Here is a 7,951-nt window from a genome sequence, read left to right on the forward strand (position 1 = left end):
GCTTCTACCTGAATTTTAACTCCGTTTTCATGCGTCTCTGGAGGAGAGAGTCTGTAATGATTCTGGATGTCCTGTCTATGCCTTTTAACTTCTCTGCATTTACTCCTGGAGTTTCTTGTGTCGGAGGATGGATGTTGGAAAGGAGGTGATGAGAAAAGCCTCAGTCACGTTAACTACTGACTGAATTACAGCTGTTTCGGTTCAGTTGTCATTAGGCAAAGCTCTGAACTTCAGTCAGGTCTGGGCTCATCGTGCTCTGGGTCTGTCTGATGAGGAGTCATTAAAAAGTGAGCAGTGAGTAAGGTCATAGCTAGGCACATCTTTGTTAACTCTTTTATCCTTCATCATCAGTTTAGTTTTTATCAGGTTTTGGAAGATAAGTCATTACTTATATTTGGAAGGTTCTAAAGTGGTCATTTAGTTCCATCTCCCCCCCCCCCCCCAACAGACAGAACTTTCTGCAAAATCACTGATTTGTGACAGAAGATCAATCAATATAGGGTCTCCTAAAACTCACCTAGGGATGTGAAACACTACTTTGTGAACAGATCACCCACTTAATATTCAAAGTGCAGTTGAGGGAGCAGCAGCAGGGCATCATCACCTATGAGTTAGTTAGAAATGCTGGAGGAGCACCTGGGTGGCTCAGTGGTTGAGCATCTGCCTTTGGCTCAGGGCCTGATCCCAGGGTCCTGGGATCGAGTCTTCCATTGGGCTCCCCGCAGGGAGCCTGCTTCTACCTATTCCTGTGTCTCTGCCTCTCTCTCCGTGTCTCTCATGAATAAATAAAATCTTTAAAAAAGAAAAAAATAAAGAGACCTGCTGGAGGGGCACCTGGGTGGCTCAGTCAGTTGAGCACCTGACTCTTGCTTTTGGCTCAGGTCATGACATCGAGACCTACGTTGGGCTCTGTGCTAAGCGGGGAGTCTGCTTGAAGATTCTCTCCCTCTACCCCTCCCCCTGCTTGCATGTGCACGCTCTCTCTCTCAAATAAATAAATACACCTTAAAAAAAAATGCTGGATCTGAGGCCTCACCCCAGACTTGCTGAATCAGAATCATTTGACAAGATCTGTAGGTAATCATATCCACTTCATGTTTCAGAAGCACTAGGCTTTTCCATTATTAGATGGTTGTGGGTGTCAGAAAATAACCTGTTAGTAAAACCTGCTGCATTGGTGTGGTCTGTGGCCCAACCTGTATCTGCTGAGCCTTGCCTGTCCCCAGCCCTGGGCTGCTCCCTCTGCTTACTGCTGTTCCTGCAGTTGTAAAGGCTCGGCCGCTGCTGCCACTGCCATGACCTGGTCTCCTTACCCTCCAGCCATCTCTGACCCCCGCTGGGTGAGACCCGGGCTGTGGCACAGCCTTCGTCATGCTTCCTATGTCGAAGCTGCAGGGGCTGCAGTGCCCGGGTCAGATCCCACTGCACCCATGGGGACTCTGACTCTCTCAGTGTCCCTCGAAGGGGCAGAGGATGATAACTAAGAAGTGCAGGGGTTTTTACACCACATGGGAAGAGATAAGAGACAGGAAGGATCTAGAAGATACATTGCTACCTCTTCCTCCTTCACTACGCTCCACAGTACAGGGCCCTTCTCCTGGCAGCTCACCAGAAACGTGCTGTGTGACCAGCTGTGTTTTGGGGGAAGCTGTGTGCGGCTTGGTAACGTACTGCCTTGTATTTGCTCTCCCTCACATGTCTTTTCCTTTGCTTGTTTTTCCCCTCTGAGATGGCACCTCTAAATCAGCAATACCTAAGCTTTGCCTTAAAGTCTGTTTTGTAAGGAACTCAGACTAAGACATCTGCCTTATAGGAGCTTTACTCACTGCTTCTAATTCTGCCATCTGGTTGGCTTCAGAAGGGTGGATTTCATTCATATAACTTCTTTCTTCAAATCATACAAGACGGCTACCATGCCTTCTCCTGTCTTGGCTAAATACCCTTAGTTCTTTCATGATTCCTCAGAATGAGGCTCCTGAGTGTCTCACATTTTCACATCTCACTTTATTATTATTATTATTATTATTATTATTATTAAAGATTTTGTGTATTTATTCACGAGAGACACACAGAGAGAGGCAGAGACATAGGCAGAGGGAGAGAAGCAGGCTCCCTGTGGGAAGCTGGATGTGGGACTCGACCCCAGGATCCTGGGATCTTGACCTGAGCCGAAGGCAGATGCTCAACCACTGAGCCACCCAGGCGTCCCTTCACATCTCACTCCAATGTAGCTTCTTAAATTGTGGCTCCTCTGGTGCCCTTCCAGGCATGGCCAGTGGCGGGCTGAGCTCATGCGGTTCTTATCTGTTTGACTGTGAGCACTACACCACCATGAACACAGCTGTCTGGAGCTGGGCCTGCTCCTGGGAGGAGAAGCCGACTTATTTGAGTTGTGGTGAGCTGACGAGTTAAGATGAGCTTAGTGAAGTTACGTGGTGTGAACAACACAGAGCTACTTTGGTTTTCTATGTCAGCTTCTGAGGGAGGGCCAGGCCCTCTGTGGGACCCAGGGCTCCTGGGGGTGTCTGTATCCCTTAATGACGCATTCGGGCTAACCTCCCAGGCCAGGGAGTGGCAGGACGAACAATTTAAGTGGCTTCCCAGGTGCTGTCCCCTCCTTAGGTTTGGAGGCTTCATTATCTCTCATCCAGACAAATGTAGAACCAGAGTTTGGCCAAGTGGTTCCTGATAAACATTAATGATTACACCACATTTCAGTTTTTGGCCTCAGAGTACAAATTTACCAGGATGATCATGTAAACTATTCTAAGGTCTAGAATATTTTGTCTTTCTGGAGGCCCTCTTTTTTTCTTTTTCTTTTTTTTTTTTTTAAGACTCTACACTTCTATCTGCCTTGCCCTCCCACACTTTGAGGAACTTTTATGATTTACCAAGCATTGCATCAGATTTATGGGGAACCCAGATTAGCATAAGATATAGAACCTACCTTCCAGGATCTTGCAAAAGCACGGCCTCTCACATATCATGGTTCTAGATACCTAATATGATGAGGAGGGTATGAATGCTGGATGAGCTCAGAGGAGCTGGAGTCTTGGAGCAGCCAGAGAGGCTGCATGGACATTTCAGTGAAGAAGAGACTTTTGGATTTGCTGTAGAACGCTTCCCTTTAAACTTCACAGCACAAAGTTACAGACACCCAATTCTGTAGGTTGCTGGAAACTGCATTGGTATTTCCCTTGTTCCTCAAGGCAAGGGACATGTCATCTTTTCTGATATTTATAGAATGCAGTAAACATGTATGGAATAATACCGTACCAGGGTCAGAGAAATGACAACATTTTTGTCTTTGATTTGAAAGACTGGTGAGGAATCCATCCAAAAATGAGCAACAAAAACATCTCTCTGTTCAGAAGTTAATACTTTTGGCTTAATATCAGGCTCCCATCTCCTGGAGAGTGAGGGAAGCAGGCTCAATTATAGTTGCCATGTTTGCTAAGCTATTTTTAGTTCTAGAGAAGTGCCACAGTAAAGGGCCAGACAGGGAAAGCCAACCAGAGAGGTGTGGGGAGGCTTGCATCGCTAGCCAGTGTGTAACAGTTTGTTCTGGATGACTCGTGCCAGGAAACAGCACTACACTGGCTTCTTTTGGCTTCCAGCACTCCTTCTGGGCTCAGAATACAAATGTATGAATATGATCTAATAATCATGTAAACTGTTCTAAGGTCTAGAATATCTTGTCCCTGGCCCTCAGCTTTTTTATGAGGATGCAGTGCACAGAGAATGCGGATTAGTTGTAATACTGAAGGGCTCTGTTTCCCATGGCTCCTGAGATCTCTGTGTCTTCTGAAGGGATGGGAGGGAGGACAAGAGAAAGCAGTGAGAACAAAAGCTGGCTACAGAAGCAATGGTAAATGGTTGAAGAACCCCCTACACTCCCTGCTGTTGCTGGGGAGGGTGACCTGGCCTGCACTGTGCTTTTTAACCTGGGGCTTCCACAGAGACCCTGAAAGTACATGCGAAACTTTGTGTGCACTGCGATGTTACAAGACCCTTTCCTCTTCCTTTGCCTGCCACCTTGCTTTGCCAAATCATTCTGCACTGACTGCTGTTTCTGCTCCTTTAACGTATCAGATTCCAGGCCTGGGGACCTTCATTTCATTGTTTTTTATCCATCTACTTTCACTCTCTCTCCTCCAATCCATTCTGCTCTCAAAGGCCAATGAACTTGAGAGAAAATCTTGATTTAGACATAGCAGTGGGAGGACGGGTAGTAAAACAAAACCCCAAAACCAAAAAGCAAACTCTCAAAAGAGGGGCTCCCGTTTGCACTTCAAACAAATCAAGAGTTCTACCCCAAAGCCTAACCTAGTGCCCCCCTCCGTCCCCTAATTACGAGGTTCCTTCAGCTCTGGAATACACGTCCCTGATTCCTTCCTCATAGCCTGCAGTGCTCTCTGCTCTCTTTGCCGGGTTAATTTTGACCCATCCTGCAAGCTTAGCTTAAATTGCATACTCCCGAAGGGGAATTACTGGATTCTTTGATCTCAGTTGAATTCTCCCATTCTGTTTGTGTGCACAGCATCTTTTTCTTCAGGATGGCTTATAGTGTAAGACTACTACGTACTTATCTTTGTATTTATTCGTATGATGTTTCTTTCTCCCTCCATAGACTTGCCCTGAGGACGAGTGACTGTTTTTGCCACTACCGTATCCCCTGCACCTGCCTGACTTCCTGCCTGCCAGAACTATCATAGATTCTCAGTAACTATTTATTGAATGAATGAATGAACATTACCGGCATTTAAATTAAGAAATTAAATTAAGTAATTTTATTATAAAAATTTTGAATGCTAGAATAGAATGTGTCCATTAGAAATTATTTAGGTATATATTTAGTGGTATGGAAAGGTGCCTGGGTAATTTTGATCGAAAAAAAGTTTTAAAAATGCTGTATGTTATTTTTATATACTATTCAAAAAGAAAAATAAATATGTTGGTATATAAGTACATACCAAGATATAAACAACAGTTCTTTGAGTGGCAGATTTTAGGTGGTTTCTGTTTGTTTTTACTTATTTGTATTTTCACATATTTAATTTTTTTGTTTTAGAGTTATAAAATCCATCGGCTCAATGATTAATTGTTAATTCATTCATCGACTATTGAGTATCTTTGTTCTATCAGGCATTGTTCTAAAAATGAGGATTATGATTATAAAATTCAAGCACAAATTCTCTTATGTGCACCCTCTTTTTAATATTCCTTTTCAGGTTATGACTTCAATACTTTAGGTGGATCTTTCTGGGCCTTTTCTCTATCCATTTAACAATGTTTGTATAAGTTTTATTTTTATACACGTATTTGTAGATTTTTAAAATTCATGATCATTTTCTGCCTGCCTTTTTGTGATTTCCTTTATTAGTCTTATTATAATTTACATATAATTATATTTAATTTATATATAATTGTATTTGGTATATAATACATTATATTACATATTACATTACTACAATATATTATGTAATATATAATAATAACATATATACGTTATTATTGTAACTTAATAATATACCTAGAAAAAATTTTTCTGGTACTTTTTAAATGTACCTCATTAAAATGGAAAAAAGAGAGGCATGCTTCCATAATTATGCCATCAATTCCTTTATTAATGAGCACATAAATTATTTTAAGTTTATTTTCTGAGGCTTTTAAAATTTTTTTTTAATTTATTTGAGAGAGAGTGAGAGAGAGAGCACGAGGACGGGGGAGGAGGAGGGAGAGGAGGAGGGAGAAGCAGACTCCCCATTGAGTGGGGAGCCCAATGCACGGCTCAGTCCTAGGACCCTGTGATTATGACCTGAGCTGAAGGCAGACACTTAACCGACTGAGCCACTCAGGCGTCCCCTGAGGTTGTTTTAAACAACACAACCTCAAAATTGTGTTATTTATGTAATTAATGGCATTAAGGTTGGAATAAAAAAAAAAAGAGAGAGTGGCACCTGGATGGCACAGTTGGTTAAGCATCTGCCTTTAGCTCAGGTCTGGATCTCAGGATCCTGGGGTCTAGCCCCGCATCAGGCTTCCTGCTCAGTAGGGGATCTGCTTCTCCCTTTCCCTCTGCCCCTCCAACCTGCTTGTGCTCTCTGTCTCTCTCTCAAATAAATAAATAAAATCTTAAAAAAAAAAAAAAGTATTAACTAGGTAACTGAAGAGGGGAAAGAGAACAAACAGCAAGTACTATGGAAGCAATTACAGAAACCAGCTGCCTTCCCAGAAGAGTGGAAGAGAAGGGAACGAGATTGGAGTTAACTAAAATTTAGTAGCTTGGAGCTGAAAGTTCTACCTAGAGGGCACTGCTTGGCTGATGCTGATATCTTGGGGTGGGGGAGACTCTATGACAGTCTGCAAACTATGGCTCATAGGCCAAATCCAGCCCACAGTCTGTTTTTTGTATGGCCAGTGAGTTAAGAATGGTTCATACATTTTTCAATGGCTGAAAAAATAAATAAAAAGAATAATTATAGTTTTCCTAATGCCACCATAATAAAGTGTCACAAACTGTGTGGCTTAAAACCATAGACATGTACCCTTGCACAGCTCTGGAGCCTCAAAATTCGAAATCAAATTGTGAGCAGGACCGTGCTCCCTCTGAGAGTCCGGGTAGGATGCTTCCTCTCTTATTTCTAGACTCTGGGTGGTGGCTGGCAACACTTGGGGCTCCTTGTCTTGCAGTTACATAACTCTGATGTCTTCACATGCTGTTCTATCTATGCATCCACATCTTTACCAGATGTTTTCCTCTTTTGATAAGAATGACAGTACTGTTAGATTAAAGCCCAACCTAGTGACCTCACCTTACTTTGATTACATCTGCAAAGACCTTATTTCCAAGTAAGGTCACATTCACAGGTGCAGGGTGTTGGGACTTCTCTGCCTGTCTTTTGGGGTGCACCATTCAACACAGAATGGTAATAATATTTTGCGACACGTGAAAGTAATATGATATTCAAATTTCAGTGTCCATAAGTCAAGTGACCCTTGCCACACTCATTCATTTATGTATTGTGTGTGGTTGGTGTCACATAATAATCGCAGAGTTGAATAGTGGCTACAGAGAATGTGTGGCCAGCAAAGTCTCAGATATTCACTATTGGGCAAAACTTATCAGCAAAAGTTTGCTGACACCTGTTTTATGCAACTGGTTCTGCACGTGTTGGAAAAAGGTAAATTAGATCCAACTGCTAGAAGGACTTCTCCTCCCAGGGAAGGAAGAGGTGTCCTTGTATGATTCTTGGAGGGACATGACACGGGAGGAAGCCCACAGGAAGCATATGGGGAGGATCAAGTACCTTCATTCTTCAGTGCTTGGTCCCCGCCTTTTGGTGGCTTAAGAGGGAAGAAGTTAAAAAAGTAGAAATGTGGTTTGTAGAGTTCCAGTCCTGGAAGCACAAAGCAGAGAGAAGTATAAGTTTGGAAATTCTAGACAATGGCTGAATAATCTGTACATACATACATGTATATAACCCGTAAGGAAAAAATATACATAGATGCTGTGGTTCTTATTTCTGTAACTGAACTTAAGGCCATGGTTTGTATGTGTGTATGTAAAAAAAAAATATATATATATATATATATTATATATATGTTATATATATAAAACTGAATCTATCATTTTGAGATCATTGTAGAGTCACATACAGTTGCAAGAAATAATGCAGAGAAGTCCTATATACCTTTTATTCATTTTCTCTGGATGGTGACTACCCCACAGTAGTTGTACAACTGTGATACAGTGTGACAACCGGCATATGGACATTGATACAGTCAAGGTAGGGAAGGTTTTCGTGACCACAGGATCCTTGCATTGCCCTTTTATGGAAAGCCTCTCTTCCTTTCTCCCACTTCCCCTACCCTTTTTTTAGCCCCTGGCCATCATTTACCTATTCTCTCTTTCTACACTTTTTTCAGGAATGCTCTATGAATGAAATCG

Source organism: Vulpes vulpes, chromosome 6, assembly GCF_048418805.1.
Source record: "Vulpes vulpes isolate BD-2025 chromosome 6, VulVul3, whole genome shotgun sequence".
Lineage (NCBI taxonomy): Eukaryota > Metazoa > Chordata > Mammalia > Carnivora > Canidae > Vulpes > Vulpes vulpes.